The sequence below is a fragment of the Lissotriton helveticus genome, chromosome 1_1, assembly GCF_964261635.1.
Source record: "Lissotriton helveticus chromosome 1_1, aLisHel1.1, whole genome shotgun sequence".
Lineage (NCBI taxonomy): Eukaryota > Metazoa > Chordata > Amphibia > Caudata > Salamandridae > Lissotriton > Lissotriton helveticus.
The window spans coordinates 1,024,830,556-1,024,850,829 of record NC_136057.1 but is presented as its reverse complement, the minus strand read 5'-3'; positions in this window follow the sequence as shown (position 1 = coordinate 1,024,850,829).

The window sequence follows — 20,274 nt, the reverse complement described above, 5'->3', positions numbered from 1 at the left end:
AACTCCCTTTCGATAGTCTCCTAAAGAATGGTTCTATTTGTGTTTGCAGGTGTGCCTAGCTGGTGACATGAAAGGTTATTTGAGGACCCTTCACAGGCTCCGTGTAAACTAATACCATTACACAGAAGTGTACCGCTTAGTGACATCGCACAATTATTGCCACTAAGAAACACTTTCTGGCCTTTATTACTGACACATGCATGTGAATAGGGCAAGTTCCATGTTGACTTAATGTACCCTTTTCCCAATTTTTCGTACATGCCAGCCTGTATATATTTTTGGCAGTATTGAAACCTGAAAGTAGATATTGGAATATTAATTATCCCATGTATTATCCATTCACTGACAGGTCGTTCTGACATTGTCAATGGTAATCTCTCGAGTTTCTCAATGCTCAGGATTGTATAATCAGCACCCTTCTGTGCCATACTGATTTGTTTATCAGTAAGGTTAAAGATATTGAATAGTGATGTTGTGTTGATTAAACGCCAAGGCACATAGCCTGAACGCAGATTTTGTAACGTCCAGCCAAGCTGTACAATAGAACGCAATTGGGACTGACCGTGTTGTAACAACAGTAAGTCTTGCGATATTATGTCGATTGCTGAAGACACAATGCTGTCCAAAGAGTATATTCTGGAGGACAGAGTCATTAACCCATTGTCCACTACAGAAAGTGATTTTTCCAAATTAATACGGTCAATTTCCTGTATTCTCTCTGATGTTTCAATTTGAGTTATTTTCCAGGCTTCGTTATAAGCTGCATATACAGAGGCTGCTATGAAGCGTTTTTGACGCTGTTTGCGCGGTCCCATAATGAAATCACGCAAGTCAGCACCATCAGTAAGTAAAGTTAGGTGTTGCTTAATTTCTACCAGTGTGGATGTTTGTAGCCATTGAAGGCAGAGCTTGCCCACACTGTACGTGGTAATTATCCCTGGGTGTTGTCTTTGGGAATATCTAGGGTCTGGCCTGGTCATTGTGAACCCCTGGATTTTGTTCAGGAATCTGTCTTGACAGTTATTAGTATCTGTTGGCCAGATCAACCACTGTTTCCAATCAGGATGTGTTCTGTTTTGGCTTAATATATTGTTTACGTCTATCTCCTCATCTATAGAGCTATTACTGTTCATTGTTGGCTTTGGAATAGACGGTTTGTTTAAGTCTTTGATTTTTGCTAGGCCAAGACAGGTAGTTTGTTGAATAGTGTCATTCAAAAATATAATTTGTTCTGGGATCATGCAGGCTCTAAACAATGATTATATACCTTGTACTTGCCATTCTTTTGTACCCCAAACACTTTTTACTTCAACATTTTTGTCCCAGTAATCAAAACCAAATGTACTCATTTGCTCAAAAAATGAGTCTGAATATATCAATTTAGTGTTTGTAAGCATGGTCTTCGTACCTATCTTATTTGATAATTTGAAATAAAATGTTTCTGCATTACTCGTGTTGAACCCTGAAAAATATGAATATTTGTCATAAAAAGTTCTTGAGCTACCTTTTGGAGGGGTTGCACAGTGTTCCCATTGATTATAATTTAAAACATTTCTAGGTTGTGCAGATTTATGTAGATAATGGTTACCAAAGTGATTATAGCAGAACATCTTATCATAATTAGACGAACCCTGCAAATAATCATGTTTTGTAAATTTAGCAGACATCACTAGATCAGACATCATATCATTAATACTTTCAAAGTCCCAATCATCAGCAAATGAGCTTGGTTTTACAAAGTCACTCAATGAGATCTTAATTTGATGTGGATACTTCAGGATTTCAACCGGACCATAGATTTCATAATCAGTATTGTCCCATGCTACCCCACCGGGTATAGGATTGGCTGTGAAGTTGACTGAAGAAAGTTCTCTTTTCTCGACGTGTGAAGACGTGTGTGGTTTGAGGACCAAGTTGATTTTCTGGCTTGCTGTGTCCATTTTAGCATATTTTCCCTCAATGAAATGTCCCAAACATAGTACCATGATGAGCCAAAGTATGAGGATAAGTGCACCTAAGGCCACCCAGAATTCAATCCATGGAGAAATCAGATAGGTTTCTTTCAGTTCTTTAAAAAGTTCCTTAGCATTGTCTTTAAAAGTTTTTGATGGCTGTCTAGTTGATTCACTGCGATCTTCTGAGGAATCATTGAAGTTTATGAAGTAGCCGGATGCTGTTCTGTCAATTGTTCCAATTGCTTCAGGATTACTGTTTGCTTTATTAGTGTGTTTTGTTGCAGCAGCATAGTCATTTGTTACTTCATTGTAGATTGGTGTGTCTCTGCTAAATGTTTTTATTTGGGTTTTTAGAGGTTTAAGTTCCATAGCATTGTTGCATAGTCCTTGTTGTTGTTCTGTAGGCATTTCAAATGTGATTAGCCTCTTAGATTGAACCTCTGTATTTGTAGCAAACTTTGGTGTTCTACTACTTGTCGGGAGTCCACTTGGCCTACTGTTTGTTATCGGCCACATGATTGTGGTTTTACCAGGTCGATTGATACAACTCTGTTCTACTTTTTACCAGCAAGGGGCGGTAGTACTACTGATCTTGTCCCGTTGATAGACAAGACAGGAACTGCTTTTCTGTAAGAAGGCCCAAATTCCTTCTTTACCGCGATCTTTTCTCTGACTAGATCCCCGACTTTTGGAATCCAGACAGGTCTTGCTGGGACAGGTGGTTTTTCTTCAGTGGTTGTTGGCTGTTGTTTCAACTTTATGTTGCTCAGGTCTTTCCTTGTTTCGTTTAAGTCCTGCAAAATAGCCAAACGATCTTTGATATCAAAGCTTTTTTCTTTAACCACTGAAGTCTGACTGTCAAGATCTAAGACCATCATTCTAGTCCCAAACAATAATTCGTATGGACTGAATCCCCTCAGAGAATTTCTTGGCAGGTTGTTTAGACTACGTTGGACACTTATTATATGTTTGACCCACCCAGCTCCCGAACCTAATACCTTTGCTGTTATAGATTGCTTTATGTCACGGTTTTTTCTTTCTACAATTCCGTTTCCCTCAGGATGAAATGGACAAGAATACCGCAATGCAATGCCCATGCTGGTCATGGCCTCCTTATAAGCTCTAGAGCTAAAAGCAGGACCCTGGTCAGAATGCAGCATGCCAATTGCGTATGTGCCGATAAAGACTCGCAAATTTTTTATAACAGTTCTGGCGTCAGCCGATCGCTGGGGCCACATCCATATGAATCTCGTGCATGAATCCACTGCAACCAAGATATATTTATAGTTACCATCCCTTTGTAAGGGACCACAGTGGTCCAGGTAAACACAGGCTAATGGTTTATCCGAGATTAGAAGGGGCGTCTGCGCTGGTCGTCTCACTGTTGATACTTTCATTTTTTGACATATTTCACATTCTAGAACATAGTTCCGTGTTTGTCTTCTCATTTGTGGCCACCAGTATCTCTGTTTTAATAACGATACTGTGGCTGAGACGCCAGCATGTACAGAAGCAAGCCCTTCGTGTGCCACTATGATTAGTCCTAACCTATGTTCCATGTTTGGAATTGCCCTATCCCCCACTCCAGGGATTCGAGCAAACGGAACATTGTTTGCATCAGTTATGTATGAGTACTTCACTGGAAAGCCTTTCGGGAGTGTTTCTATCGAATCTTTTTCTGTAGCGCTGACAGCTTGTAATATATCGCTGTCTATTTTTGTTTTTGACCGGGTGATAGCAGCTACGGAAGCCGTTTGCACAGCTGCCTTCGCGGCCTCATCAGCCAATGAATTCCCTGCAACGTGAACGCCATCACGCTGATGACTCAGTGTATGTATCACGTGAGTCTTTGGTAGTTCTTTTTGTAAAAGAACTACTTGTTCCCAGAGCATTTTATGCTTGATTGTGCCTCCTTTTGCATTCTTAAAACCATTCTGAAGCCAGATCTGCAAGTATTCATTGTAAGGCTGAACGCAATAATACGAATCGCACACTATGAGTGTGGGGAATTCTCGATCTGTATTTTCAAGCGCCATTGTGAATGCCAGTAGTTCTGCTCGCTGAGCTGTACAATCTCCTAGAGATTGTGTTTTAGTGACCGCTGGTTTAAATTTCCCTTCGTGCCAGCGACCTTTAACAATCGCGCACGCAGCACTGTAAGCTTGTTTACCCCCCACTGCGGGTTGTGCTGATCCGTCTGTATATATTATACAGCCGTAATGTTCTAGAGGCAGAATTTCGGTCTGCGGAGGACATTCGAATTCATATTGGAGAAATTCTTGTGTTTTTAAGTTGGGATCAAATTCGTATGCCACGTCTGTTGCAGCAAGAGAATTAGCCCATTGTATCCATCTTGGATGGAGTGCTTTAGCATTCGGAATGCTTGCCTTTGTTACCGCCTCCAGGGCTGGTATCGGTGTCACAATTATTATTCGTTTACCTTGTGCTAGGGCTCGTTCTTTTGCTACAGCAGTCTGTGCCGCAGTTAGAATTTTTTCCGTTGGGCTAAATTTCATTTCAGCTTTTGTGTATAAGTGTGATTTGTATGCAATTGGTACCTTTTCTCCCTCATTAGAGGTCAGGTATGTGAATCCGCATCTTCCTGGGATGACTCGAATCACAAGATTGTGTGTGTTGTCACGTGTTTCTAATTTTGTTTTAATTAACATGTCTGTTTGTAAAGATCTCAAAATTTCTGTGTGTTTTTGAGTCCAATTGATTCTTTTAAAATCTGGTTTTATTAGATCATAAAGGGGTTTGACCCTTTCTGCGTAATTTGCAATGTATGTTCTTCCGAAATTTAGGAAGCCTAGAATTGATTGTAAGTTTTTTAATGTTTTAGGTGCTTGGATTACAGCACATTTCTCTAGGAAATTGTCAGCCAGGCTTTTGCCTTCACTTGATAATTCATATCCTAAAAACAGGACTGTTAGATGGGCTATTCTAGACTTTTTAAAGTTGAATTTGTAACCCTCTGCTGCGAACCCAAGTATTATGGTGTTCACTCTCTTCAAGTGAGTATCCAAGTCATCATCTGTTAGGTAAATGTCGTCGACATAGGATAATGCCTCGTCATCATATGTTTGTAGTAACTCTGTTACTCTCGCTGAGAATAATCCTGGGCTGTTCTTGTGCCCCTGGGGTAAACGGCAGAAACTTTTTTGCGAGCCATTTACCGAGAACGCAGTCAAATATCTGCTCTCTGGTGCTATATTTTGACAAAAGAATCCATTAGAGATGTCTAATGTTGTTTTGTATTTTTTGCGCACTATGTTATTCATTAGTGCAGCACTATGCGAGTTTTGCACTGCAAAAGTTTTGCAACATGAGTTAAGGTGTCTGTAATCCAAAACAAGACGATATGAATTGTCTGGTTTGGCGACAGGAAACAAAGGGTTGTTCATTTGTGAGGTGCAAGTTTCAATCACCCCCTGGTATTCAAGTTGATCTAGGATCTCTTTTACCTGTTTTTTAGCTTCTTGCTGTATTGGGTACTGCCTCTGTGCAGTAGGTTGTGATTTTAACTGGATTTTATGAGGAGGAGAGTCCTTATCCCATCCTACATGATTTTTATATAAAGCAGGAGCTAGAGCTACTGCCCACTTTCTTGCAAGTGTATATTTTTTATGAATTGGAATATGATTTGAGAAGGCAGGCATAATTATTTCTTCGCCATGAGGGCACTCCCTGACAAACTCGGGTGGCCAGTCTCGTTCAGCTAGAAGGATGTCATAGCCCTTGGAAAGATTATCCCAAAATAAACCCCTTATTTTTCTAGTCTTATCCCCCTCTATACGTAATGTTATTTCATATATTTTGTGAGGTTTGCTAACTCTGGTGTCTGCAGTTTCCACTTGAATGTATTCATTCGTGTCCACTGTCTCCAGATGATTCATAAGGACTTTGCGAGCTATGCTCACTTCTGCTGCGCTGTCTAGCATTGTCTGAGCCCATTCTCCGTTTTTCAGTTGTGTCCTCAGTATTCTCGGCATTATTGATTACTTTAATACTGGCTACCTTCTTTTTTGGAAATTGTAATTTTTTATTTGGATGAGCAGGTTCCTTGTCTTTGGACTTGACGTGCTCTTCCCTGTGTTCTGATCGTCCTCTTCTTTCCGATTTCTGCGAGGAAGTCTGAAAAGATTGAGAGGGACGTGTATCATTATCTTGATATCTATCAGGTTTCTTTATATTATCCCTATTTCTAAGGTTGTATTTTTTCACAGAGGGCTCCCTTTGGGGAGACTTGCGTCCTTGGTCAGGAGATCTTTCTCTCCGCCGAGGAGACCTTCCTCTGGTCTGGAATCTTTTTTCTTTAGGATTGGATTGTTTGTTTCCTTCCCAGCTCTTTTTTTGTGTTGTTAAATTATTTTTAATGAATACCTTTTCAGGACTTTCAATCAGTTGTGGTTTCACCGGTATTCCACCCAGACTATCTCTTCCTAGTTCTTCATAGGATTTTTCTTTGATTCTGACAATTTCAGCTGGTTGGTCTGCTATATCTGTTTCTTTTAACCTTTGGCGGATCGCCACATTTGCTGCTTCTCCCTTTATGTTGGCTAATAATATAGCCGAGACCTGCTTGAAGTCTTTCAGTAATTTCATACCAAGAGTTAAAGCGGGTTCTGGACCATATTCATCTTGAATTTGTTTTAGCACATCTGGTATTACTGACATGGATGGTACACCATGTGTTTTTGTGTAGATGGAAGCAAAGACTGTACCCCAAGTGTCACAGTCCTCCACGTGTGGTGCGATTCCCATTGGAAGACAGATAGTCAGAATCCTGTGTTTTTCTACCGGGGTGGTGTCTGGAAACACCGCCTCTATTTGGGTGATTTTTTGTGCTAGCCAGAATGGTATTTGTTCCCGTTTTGCGGGTACTTTACCTAGACAAGACTGTATGTTCTGTGGTGTAATTTTATTTGTGTTCCCCTGATGAGGGGTCAGCTGTGGAATTTTGATTGCTGGTTGGATTGTTGAAGTCCGCATTACATATTGGACTAATTGTCTATGTACTTTTATTAATTGTTTTAGTTGTACTAAAAGAGCTGCTGCAGACATTCCTTCGATGTCTGGATGTGGTGTGTATCCGGCTAGGACCGGCCACGTTGCTCCTGGTCTACCTAGTGGACCGAGCCTGGTGATGTGATTATTATGTTTTAGGGCGCCATTAAACAAGAGCAGGTGCTCTTGGAATTTGAGTGGTACTTCCATCTCCTCGAAAGGAATGTACTCATCAGGAGGTTCCTCTGTTTTGTAATAGTGGAAGACCTTTGTTACAGTTTAGCTGCTGGAAACTTTATCCATGAATAGAATACCTCTGTCTGCCGATATTCGTGTGCCTCTATTACGAATATGACTGTGCCACCTCTAGGTGTCAGTCCATTTTCTATAAGTTTTAAAGTTACAGATTTCCTTTTGTTGACCGGGATGAGTATTATATCCGGGTCTGCTTCTTGCATAGTATTATCAGCTGCTACGAGTTCAGCTGCTATTCTAGCTGCCTCTCTTTCTCCTTCACTGTCTGACATTGTACTGTCCAGAAGGTTATTCCGTTTGTTTGCAGATCAGGTTTCTTATGGAAACAAAGATTAGATGCACAATATTTTGGAACAGTGTATCCTTCAACGTTGACTAAACCAAGAACCATACATAGGAGTCTCCTCCTGCGAGGTTTGGCGGATATGACCTTTCACCCACTCCAGACGTCTTTGGAGTATTATGGGAAAAAAAAGGGGTTCTGTGTGAAAAAGCACGACTGAGTTACTCTAATGTCTTGCATTAGTTTTATCGCCTATCCAAACGTTTGGGCGCCATGTAGTGTAGTTCCTATTATCCCAATAGGCTCTGCGCATTGGAATAATACCTTCAATAGTATAGACCTAGGACGGAGGTTAACTAGGTCTTCTACTGACGATATTAGACTTAAAGTTTTGGGTTTGCCAGCTAGCTCAGAGTTCACTAGAAACTTTCTCGAATAGGCAAGGAGGAGTTGAACCTCCCTGGATAGACAAGAAGGGATTTAGTTTCTGACAACCATAGAACATGACAACTTTGCTCTCCCCTAATCAAGAGTGTATCTCTAGAGTCGTGTGAAAACAAAAGACAACTTATTTTACTCAGTCAGTTCAGTGCATTCTTAGTTTCACCAGATTGTAGAGAAAAGGAAGAGACGGGCGTGTTCAATAAAATATGTTATTTATTGATCAGTCTCTTTTCTCGTACAAGAGAAATGAATCGATATTATTGCAATACTTATGGTTAAGTAAAGTGCATACAATAAAAGCAGAATTATAAAATAATACTGTAAAAGCATTGATATGGTTTCTAAGCCATATGATATTTAAAATGGATAAAATGGATACATACATATATACATTTGACTAATCGTACTCAACTGGTGCTTCTAACCACGCCTACCCCGGTGTACCTGACCTAAGCCTAATACGTGGGCGGGAGTAGATAAGTAGCAGTTTAAGTTAAGTTTGTTTGGCCAAGTGACTGACTCAAGAATTCTCTGTAAGGGGTTATTCAGTTCTGTACCTGAGATCTAGAATGGTTGAGGGCTGGTATCTCTCGTCTTTGGTCTTGATATTCCAGCTGCCTGCGAGGGCTGCTTGGAAGCGCCGGAGCTGGATTTCTCGGCAGGAGAAAGGCAGCGTGTCCTTCTCAGCGCGTCAGGAAGGCAGGGCAGCGCCAGTGGGCTTCGCTCTCTGCTGGGCTCCTCGGCAAGTCTCGCTGCTCCGATCTCGTCACCACCGCGTGTGTTTGCTTAAGGCAATGTCGGTAATATTTATACCTGTAAGGTGCCGAGATTGACGTAAGGATGGACATATATACGTCAATAAGGATGTCATACGAACTGGTCGTTAGCACATTCTTTACTGAAGTTCTCGGTGAAATCAAAACAATGGCTGTAGGGATTTTCCCAGGTTGTCATAGGTTTGATTTGTTTTGAGAACTCCGTATGCCTTATCAGGGGCTGAAGGAATAGTGCTTGCCTAATTAGATGGCAAGCGTTATGACCTAATCAGATAACGCGTTCCTGTGCCGTGGTGTGGCTTAATCAGATAACGGTTTTTGCACCGTGGGATGGCTGCTAGTTAATTATTAACCAGAACAGGGTCAGGAATAGGGGGATCGATACAGAACCTATAGGAATACATCACAAGCCGAAGCTCCCTGCTTTCGTCGCAGGTTATACCCTTCTCTGGATGGCACAGTGGGATCAGGGAATTTCGCCAATTTGAGTGTCTCTGTTTCAGGGTAGCAGCTCAGGGATGGTCGGTCTTTGTGCAGGAGCTCTTCTTGGGTGGTCACGTCTTCGGTCGACGTCAGGGTCGGAGAGATTTTCTTGCAGTGATGTGCATGCAGCCAATTTCGCTTCCCCTCCACTCGAAGAGCTGTTCGGGTGGTGATCAAGACTTGCCAGGGGCCCGTCCAGCGGGGTTCCAGACTCTTCTCGCGCTGGAAGTTCCGAATTAGGACGAAATCTCCAGGCTGGATGGTATGTCCGGGGCCCCTGGAAGCATCGGGGATGGCCTGCAGCACCTGATGATGAATAACAGACAGTGTTTTAGTTAGGTTATGCAGATAGTCAGACATTAGGACGTCCGGGACGTCGTGAACAGATGTCGGTTTGGGTGCGGACCAGATACTCATGGGCCGGCCGAAAACGACCTCGTAAGGGGTCAAGTGGTGTTTGGTGGGGGTGGAACGCATCGACAGCAATGCCAGGGGAAGAGCGTCTGGCCATTTTAGTCCTGTGGTGGCCACTATTTTCGCCAGTTTTAGTTTCAATGTGGCATTGTGCCGCTAGACCAGTCCAGCAGATTGGGGGTGAAAAACTGCGTGGAATTTCTGTCGTACCCCCAGTCCTTTCAGGATAAGCTGGATAACCTCGGCTACGAAATGGGGGCCATTGTCACTCCATAAAATACGGCAAAGGCCGTAGCGAGGGAAGAACTCTTTCAGTAGTACTTTTGCAGTGGCAATGGCAGTGTTGTCACGCGTCGGGTAGGCTTCCACCCATTTGCTAAAAGCGCATACAACAACAAGTACATACTTCAGTCCTTGACATCTATCTAACTGAATATAGTCCATCTGTAGGACTTCAAATGGGTAGTTGGGGACCCCAAATCCTCCTCGGGGTACGACAGTTCCTTTCCCAGGGTTGTGTTGCAGACAGACTAGGCATTGTTGGACAAGGCGTTTGGCTGAGTCTGTAATTTTGTCGTTATGCCAAACTCGGGAGACAAGTTCAGCCATAGGGGCTGCTCCTATGTGTGCAGGGGAGTGAGCCATGGTCAGTATAGGGATCAAGTATGAATTGGGTAGCAACCATTTGTTCGTGTCTTTTGTCCGCCAGCAGCCTTCATCGTCTTTCAGTCCCACCCGTGTCCATTCAGTCAATTCGTGTGGTGCACTGGCTATCTGGATGTCCCTAATGGTCTCCCTAGCGTCCTTCCATTTCTCTGTTTGTGACCTGGTCACGTATATGCGTGTCGTCGTCCTATTCTCTGCTGTCGTCCGGGCGGTGATGTCAGCCAGTGCATTCCCCTGTCCGACGATATCTGTCACCCTTTTGCGTGCCTGACATTTGATCACAGCAAGTCGTTTGGGAAGGAGAACTGCTTCAGTCAGAGCGGAGACTAGATCTCCATGTAGGATGGGGGTGCCGTGTGAGGTCAGGAATCCCCTTTCCTTCCACAGGAGCCCAAAATGATGAACCACCCCGAAGGCATACTGGCTGTCTGTGTAAATGTTTGCTGTCGTCCCTGCTGCTAGGATACACGCTCGTATGAGGGCAATCAGTTCTGCTGCCTGTGCAGATTTCTGTGTGATGCGGGCGGTCTCAACTACGGTTCGGGCTGTGGTAACTGCATACGCAGCTGAGGTGGTGCCATCGGTGAGTTTGATGCAAGAGCCATCCACCCATAGCTCTCCGTCAGGATCTGGGAAAGCTGTGTCTCGAAGGTCCACTCTATTCCTAGTCTGTTCGTCCGTGAGGGTCACACAGTCATGTATAGGGGGCACATCGGGATCATTCTCAGGCAGAGGCAACAAGGTGGCTGGGTTCAGTGTGGTGCATCATTTCAACGTGATGTGAGGTGCGAGCAGTGTCAGTTCGTACCCAGTCAGTCGTGCGCTGGTCAGGTGTTGTGTCTTGGTCTGGTTTAGGAGGGTGTCAACAGCATGAGGCACTAGTACCGTGAGGGAATTCAAGAGTACGATCCCCTCACTTTGTCGGATAGAGACAGCAGCAGCAGTTACTGCTCGAAGGCAGGCAGGCAAAGCTCTTGCTACAGGGTCAAGAGTGGCAGAGAAATAGGCACATGGTCGTTGTTTGGGGCCGATGGTTTGAGTCAGGACAGACAAAGCGCATCCCTCCCTTTCGTGAGTGTAGAGAGAGAAGGGTTTTGTATAATCAGGGGTTCCTAGGACTGGTGCTGAGCAAAGGGCGTCTCGTAGTTCCTTGAAGGAGGATTGGCATTCAGGGGTCCAAGGGAGCGGGAAGGGGACATCCTTAGCCAGTAGGGAAAGTAGTGGTTTCACAATGAGGCTGAAATTTGGCAACCATTGTCGACAGAAGGAGGGGAGGCCTACCAAAGAGCGGACTTGCTTCTGGGTTTTAGGGATAGGGGTCTCTAGAATAGCCTGAATTCGATAGGGTGTGAGTTTACTCCCATCTTTGGACAAGAGGTGGCCTAGGTAAGTGACTTGAGGTTAGCAGAATTGCAACTTCTTCTTGGAGACCTTGTGGCCATTTTCCGCGAGGAAGTGCAGGAGTTGGATGGTGGCTGTGACTGCAAGTGGAGTAGTGTCGGCCACCAAAAGGATATCATCGACGTACTGTATCAACACCACTCCATCCGGTAACTGGACTGCATCCAGCTGTCTCTTGAGGGCCTGGCTGTAGATGCTTGGACTTTCAGTGTAGCCCTGGGGTGCTCTGCAAAATCTATATGAGCGGGATTTTAAAGTGAAGCCGAAAAGGTAGCGGCTGTCTGAGTGAATGGGGATGGAGAAGAATGCGTTCTTGAGATCGATTACCGTGAAGGTGGTGGCAGTGGAAGGAATCAGGGTCAGAATGGTGGTGATGTCTGAGACTACAGGGTACTGAGGTACAACTACTTTGTTGACTTCTCGTAGGTCGATGATGAAGCGGTACGCTTTTTCATCTCCCTCACCCTGCTTCTTCACAATGGGTAGGATAGGGCTGTTGCAAACATTGCTAACTACTTCTTCTACCACTCCTGCGTCTACCAGGGACTGGATGATTTTTACCAATGCCTTCTCGCCTTCCGGCGATATCCGATACTGTGGGAGTTTTGGGAGCACTGCGTCCTGTCGAACAGTTATGTGTACAGGGTCTATCATCAAGCGTCCTACGTCCGAGTCAGTCTTTGCCCATAGGTACAGAGGTAGGGTGTCGAGTAAGGACAAGTCAGCGTCAGTGATGGAAAACATGCGTTGTGTGCGACAAGATCTGAGCAGCGTTGGGTTGTCGTACAGAATGACTCGAACTCCGTCTTGTGAACACCTAATAGTGGCTCGAAAATGTTTCAGCAAGTCAAGTCCCATAATGGCGTCGGGGGTGTTGGAGGAGAGCAAAAACGTCGTGTCAGTGGTGTTATTGTCCAAGTTAAAAGAGATCGGTGTGGACAAGGGATTAGTGGAGGGCGTTCCATCAAAACCTATTGATGTCACATGTGAGCCAGACAAGGGTGCCCTGGGAATCAATCGTTTAGCCAACGCACTACGTGTTGCACCAGTATCTACCAGAAATGGAGACTTCGTACCTAGGACCTTAGCGGTGACATAAGGACCTTGCTGGTCAACATAGAGCTCGACTGGCTCCCTTCCTTGCCCTTGGCAGTCCTATGCAAAGTCGTGGGCATTGTCGCAGTCCGACTGCTGGCACTGATTCTGTCGGGGACGGTCAAACGTGTTCGGTCTGCCAGGTCTGTCATTGTTGGTGTCGTTTGTGTGCCCTCGTCCCTGTCCTCTATTTCTCGGCCCGCCCGCTACGTCTCTCGTGTCTTTATTTCTGAGTGCTTCTTGCAGAACTGGACATTGAGACTTCCAGTGGCCAAATCCTTTGCAAAACGCACACTGGTCCTCATCGAGGTCTGTTCGTGGAGCGCCGGATGCGGGTGTGCGGTCTCTAGGGGGCGGATTTCTAGGAGCATTCGACTGGTAGTTTCCTCTATACTGTTCCCTCCCTATAGTCACCCCTTGCAACTGAGCAATCATCACCCTCTCTTTCAAGTCCTTTTTCTTTTTCTCAGTCGCTTGATCGTTCTCGTTCTTTTGTCGCTCATAGTATTGAGCCATCTGAAGGATAGCTGCGGGCTTGGAGGCCGCCCAACTACTCTCGCTAGTCTGTAGTTTCTGCGAGACTTCTGGTGTCAGGCCTTTCACATAGTTCTGGACAAACAAGTGATGTCCGGTTGCAGTGGTCATGTCCTGCCCGCTGTAATCGGAGAACACCGTTTCAAACCGGGAGAAGTATTCTGATACGTCTTCCTGGGGTTTCTGGCGACAGGCCGTTACTATCGACCAGTCCACCTTCCTTTCTGGGACTAGGGTTTTTAATTTCTGCACAATCTTATCTGGTAGGTCTAGAATGGCTTTCAAAGGTTTCTGTCCCGGCTCCCGCTGTTTGTCTACATCACCGAGTTGTATCCAGGTATGTCCGAACAGCTCAAGGTGGTCGATTTTCCGGGTTTGCTTCCACACATCAGCTGGCAGACATAGCCCGAAAAACAAATCGATATCTGCTAGGGTCATAATCGTTGAACCCAATGCGGTGGCTAATTCTGTATAGAAGGCTGTGGGGTTCTTTCGCAGATCTGGCAAGGACTTTCGGAAAGTCAGGATGTCTTGCCGATCCCATGGTTGGTAAACCCAGTTGTAAACTACCCTCCCTCTCGCATCTTGGTGGTTAATACCGTCGTGTGTTCCCTGTCCTGGTGGGGGAACCCAATAGGGAGCGGCCTCCTTTATGGGCATCATCGTGTCAATTTTTTCTACTCTGGCTTCAGTCGCTGCAGGAGTCGTGGTGTTAGTCTCTGGTTTCTGTTCCGTGAGGTGGCGGAAAACTTCAAGCGTACGCGTGAAGAGGTTCGTCACATCACACTCGCCTCCATCTCCGACATCAACTTTCCTATACAGAGTCATTAGGTTTTCAGGGCCTTTTCCTTGGTATCGGTCTTCATAGGCATTAAGGGTATGGTAACAAAGGCGTACGACAAAGTGTCGTCTGTGGCTATTAGCATATGTATTGTACATATCCGTTACATAATCCTCACTTTCCTTTCGCACCACCAGTGTCTTTACAATCTTATCGATCCCAGCTCGTTCATCCTTACTTAATCTATTCGATCTAGCAGGGTCTTTCCTCCCAGCTTCGGGATCATCTGAAGTCACTGCTCGTGCTGCGCTGAGTACGAGGGGTTCGGTCGGCGCAGAGGCCATGAGGACCGAGGCTCCGGCACTACTCTCGCCTGTCGTTGGGGGTTGTGGGTGCTGCGTTAAGGGTTGGGAAGGGGCGTATGGAGGGGGCATGTAGATGATCGGGGGACCTAGTAGTAAATCATCGTTCGTTCGCTGTTTCGAAGGTAGCTCGGGGTAAAGTGTAGAGGGTGTCCTGACGGGACACTGGCCTGATGATTCGGAATCTTGTTTTAGCTTGGTTTCCTCTCTTTCTTTTATTTCTTCCTTCAATTTGTTAGCGGCTAGGTGAGCTGCTTTGCGTAATTCCTTTTCTAACCTGACCTCATTTCTCTTTTTCCGCTGTTCTGTTTCTTTGCGCCACATGCCGAAGCTATCGAGCATAGTGGGTGTTGTCTTATTGTTATAAAGGGCTGTTTCCAGCGCGTTTATTTTATCGTTATCAAAGGATCCTATCAGTGGCCACTGACTTTCCCGATCCTTTCTCGTGTATTTATGCCACAGCTTACTATAAGCCACGGTGACTAGTCCATATTTAGTAAACATGTCCTTATTAGGGGTGCCCTCCAGTGGAGCCGGATGGTTCACCTCTAATAAGCGGTCCGGGCTGAACCCACTACCAACAAACGGGGAGAAGATAGGCATGACGGGTTACAAAGGGGACAAAAGTCTGCACTACCTATCCTTCACTATCCGCAAAGACTAAACAGAGTATTGCGACTCTGTGCTTGTTTGTGAATAGAGAATAACCCAAAGAGAACCAATTCCGAACGATCAATGTTCGGATAAACAATCAATCAAATGAGGGATAAAAATAGGCACGACGGATTACAACGGGGGCAAAAGCCTGCGTTACCTATCCTTCACTATCTGCAAAGACTAAACAGAGTATTCCGACTCTGTGCTTGTTTGCAAATAGAGAATGATCCAAAGAGAACCAATTCCAAAACAGTAAATGCTTGGATAACAATCAATCAAATGGAGAGGGAAGCAGGCACGACGGATTACAACGGGGGCAAAAGCCTGCGTTACCTACCCTTCACTATCTGCAAAGAGAGAATACTCCTATTCTTCCCTGTTTGCAGACAGAGAATCTCTCAGAAACAATCAAATGAGTAATACTAGTATTTTCAAACAATCAAACAATCAATTCGCAATTCGTCGTGTTACACGACCTTACCCGGACCGCATGGACGGGTTCTCGTCTTCCGCTTCCAGCGCCCGATCGTCCTCTATTCTCCGTAATTGCTGTGGCACTCCTGATGGTTCCCAGTCAGGACCGTAGATCACTCGAGAGAGGTCTGCTCGGAACCGGTGAAGTTCGGATGATCGGCTGCCAGACGAGGGTCTATCGGGCAGGAGCTCTTCCCGATCGTTGCAGCCGTTCACACTGTCGTCGGGACCTCTCCCACTGGATCCACGTGTCGCTGATGGGCCCCACGTTTGGGACGCCAATTGTGAAAAGGTAGGGCCGATGTCGACCAAGAACCTTCAGTGTTTGCCTGGCGTTAGCCGCCTCTCATACCATTCAATATTACCAAACAAAGAGGCAGGCGCTGGAGACAGGAAGGCAGGAAACAGGAGTTTATTCCGACGGAGCAGAACACGTCAAATCAGACAACAGGGTATCTTCTCGAGGTGCTCCAACCGCATCTCTGAGGCCTGGCCTCTTATACACAGGTTTATGGCTTTATTACATACATTGCATCCGTAATGTTTCTTTGAAGGCCAGAAAAGATATCTTCGGAATCCCCGGTCCAGGCCCGTTCCCACACACATCTACAGTAGAGTTCCCACCCCGATCTCAGCATGTGGTGGTTATCGCGCAGCTGGACATTCCGCTGGGAACGGGAAAGTGGGCGATCGGTCGGATCTGGAGGTGTGAGGGTATTGATTAACCCCCGCTCCTTTGATATGGGGTGAGTTCCTACTGTAGGGGCAATAAACTGCAGCTGCAAGGCTAGGTGGTGGCCTGGGAACGGTTCAGATAATGGACGAGGAGGGAGAGTTTATCAAAAGACCCGCTCGCGTGAGAGAGATGAAAGGAGTGTGAGGGTTCCGCACGGGATGTGGCTCTGAGGCAGGGTCGCGCTGGAGGTGCGTTTATGGCCCAGGCAGGAGAGATCGGGGGCTATCAGAGCGCGGGGGATGCTTGCGAGGCCGGAGAGGGAGGGGGAGAGACGCGCTGGCTATCAGCAGTGGGCAGAGAGGTCATGGCAATCAAAACGGCTGCTGCTTACGCACACATATAGATCTGAAAAGGACAAGATGGCGCCGATAATGTTTATGCCACAATCTAGATTTTAACACCCTCCCCTCCAGAAATGACAGCCAGCCCACCATCACCACCTGGACACCGGTCACCACTGAAGACACTACCAGGACCATGAAAAGCACCCTCAGGAGCTCCCATGCTAGGATCTAGGATCTACGATCTAGATAGGCCCAAGGATCGGCCCAAGGAACTATGCTGAATCTGACCTGATTACATTTTCTGACACCAGCATTTAGCAGTGCCCACACAGTCTGCATTCCAATCAGACCAGGAAGCTGCAGGTGGCAGAGGGATTTCTTACAATCAAGCTGGGCCCAAAGCAAAGGACTGATCTGAAGGTCCATCGGCCCTTCTTTAGTTCAAGTATCTTTCTGGCTGAGAGCCTTCTGAAGACTAACACCTAGATGCCAATGGAATGGAAGGAAACAAAGGGGTGCACAACTTGTTTTCTTTTCATAAGTACTTAAGTGAAAGAATGATTTGGGGGTGGGTTTTTAACTTTGTATTTTTCCCTATGAAAGAAATGTGCTTGCATTGCAAGAATGCTAGAATTATCTGTATGTATGAGTAACTATACAAACGTTAATTTAAATGGCACCTACTAATTATTTATATTTACTTATTTTACAGTGCTACTCCTCTCAGTATAGGGTGTCAGAGTGTTTAACATCACATTGTTAGGCACAATAAATCCTACAAGTAGGTAAATCAATGTGCAGGAAATGTAACATAAGACATTGAGGCTTATAAGGTGTAGGAATCATGTATCATCCATACTTACAGACATTATATGTTAAGAAAGAATGTTCAGAAAAACACAATGTTAGGATTTAAACTGTAACACAGTGATAGTGGTTGTCTGTACTAACAAGACTTTATTAATTCCAAAAGGAACCCTTCTTTGCATTCTTAGAATAACAAGAGATTAAGAAAAAAATAAGGGTCTAAATCCAAGACTTACAGTTTGCATGAAGCTCCTTGGTACCAGTAAATAGATCACTTTGCTCTATTAGAAGGTATGCAAGATATGAATTGGAAGTAACAAACTTATCTTTTTATCAAAAGCAGTCATTGGCGGCCGGTAATTTTAGGCGAGAGGAGCGGATGGCAAACACACATACACATACACTCTCACTAACACTCATCCATTCACACATGCGCGTGCCCACATCCATTCACAACACTCATTACCAAATATTCAAACATAATGCTTGCAATGATCAACCCAAGTTAGTGGAACTGATGAACCGAGTAAAGTCCGGGTCCCCCAATGACCCTTGCCCCCCGCACATATTGAAGGAAATTTATTCAACACGTCCCCAAGGAATACTCCCCCTCCTGAACCAGTCCTTATCACAGGGAATAGTTCCCAATTCATTTAAAAACACCACGTTAATTCCATTAATTAAGAAACCTGGTGCCGACTCTTCCAATTTATCAAACTATCGTCCCATATCTCTCCTCCCTTATGGTGCTAAGCTGCTCGAAGCCCATGTAGCTAGCTGCATCTCCAATTTTATAGAGACATCTGACTACCTGGAGCCCAACCAAGCCGGATTCCGCCAGGCACATTCCACTGAGGCGGTGATCCTCGCTGTCCAGGGTACTCTGAGGTCCAACGCAGATAAGGGCATACATCAGGCCCTGGTACTCCTGGACCTGTCGGCTGCGTTCGACACGGTGGATCACACCATCTTATTACACCGCGTTGAACAAGCCGGCCTCAGCGGCTCGGCTCTTGGCTGGGTCAAATCTTTCCTGACGGACCGATTCCAGGCAGTCAAGCTCGAGAACTTTATGGCACCCAAACTATCTACCACCTGCGGTGTCCCGCAGGGGTCATCATTATCCCCCCTTCTATTTAATTTGTATCTTCAACCACTGCTGCATTCCCTAAAAAAAAGGAAAGTCACTATATACAACTACGCGGACGACCTGCAGCTGGTATTCCCACTAAACTCAACGGACTCTGTCGAGGAATTCCAAACCACTATGTTGCATATTCAAGGGTGGATGGATCAGAATCATTTAAAGCTTAATCCTGGAAAGACTGAGTTGGTACTCCCAGGCAATAGTGCAACAAGTTGGGGACCTCATTTTTGGCCGACTTCAATGGGATCTTCTCCATCTCCTTCCTTGTCGGTGAAGAGCCTCGGGGTTACTCTCAGCTCCGAATTCTCACTGAAGAGTCAGGTGGGAACGGTGATCTCATCCAGCTTCTTTCAGTTACGAAAGATTAAGAAAATTGCTCATCTGCTTACTCACTCCGCCCTTATCCAGGTGGTAATCGCCTTTGTCCTCTCCCGTTTAGACTTTTCGAATTCTATCTATTTAGGCCTCCCCCTGGCTCTCTCTAAACGCCTGCAGATTGTACAAAATCAGGCTGCCAGAATAATTTTTAAATGTAATAGCAGGAACTCAGCGAAACCACTGCTAGCCACCCTTCATTGGCTTCCTATAGCCCATCGGATTACCTTCAAAGTTGGTTGCCTGATTTTTAAAGCCCTTCATGGCAAAAGTCCTAGGTTCATTAATCATCTGATAAATAAATACGAACCAACCCGCAATCTCCGTTCTGCCCACCTGTATCTCCTCACTGTGCCCCTTTTCAAAAAGAAACGACTGGGCGGATGCCGATTCGCCCATCTGGCCCCCAAGATCTGGAACTCTTTTCCCCTATCACTCCGGAGCTGCACTAAGCTGGCGGAATTCAGGGGCGCATTAAAGACCTGGTTGTTCAAGCAAGCGCACGGTTAGGGATCTGATTATCACCTTTCTCACCTTTAGCGCCATGAAACCCCTGGGTGACCGTGCGCTTGATAAATTTCGAATAACATAACATAACATTCACCAAACATTAATTAAAAATGAAAAATCACACTTATCTGCAGCTCACCTTGGAGATTCCAGGAGGGTTGGGACTACTACCTTCCCTCATTGGCTGACCTTAGGTCCCAACCTTGTCACAGAGTTGGATCGGGTCAGTGAGACTGCTAACCCCACCCCACTCTGTGACAAGGTGTCACTGATTGACACTCAGTCATGGGCACTTCGAGGCTTAAAACTGAAGCGCCTAGGTCTGAGTCAATGAGTGACGCTCCCCCTCGTCATGAGAGGGAGGGCCTCAAGATCCTTTGCTGAGCTGAGGAGGTAACACCCACAGGAGCTGTAAAATCCTCAGACTAGCAAAGTTCAGCTTAGGCAGCCAGGAGCCTGCTTATTTTACGCATGTCTAGCTCCTGGCTGCCTGACCTGAATATGAAGAGTGTCTGTCAGGCTGGTCTTTGCTCAGCCTGACCGACACTAATCTTGAGGGGCAAAAGGTGAGGGAAGATGCCCCCTCACTCCCTATGGATGGGCCGCAGATGATAGCAGTAGCCCGCTTATCTACCTAAATAAAATACAAATCTGTGACCTGCATGTTACATGATATGTTTTGCAGAAGACACATTTACCCTCTATCCTACTTTATATGTCAAAACTGTTACTGGACAAAACACAGAACTCTTCCAGAATTGTGTTAAGCTCTAGAGTTATGTTATCACTATTATAATCCCTCAAAATAACTGGGCATACAATGATCCT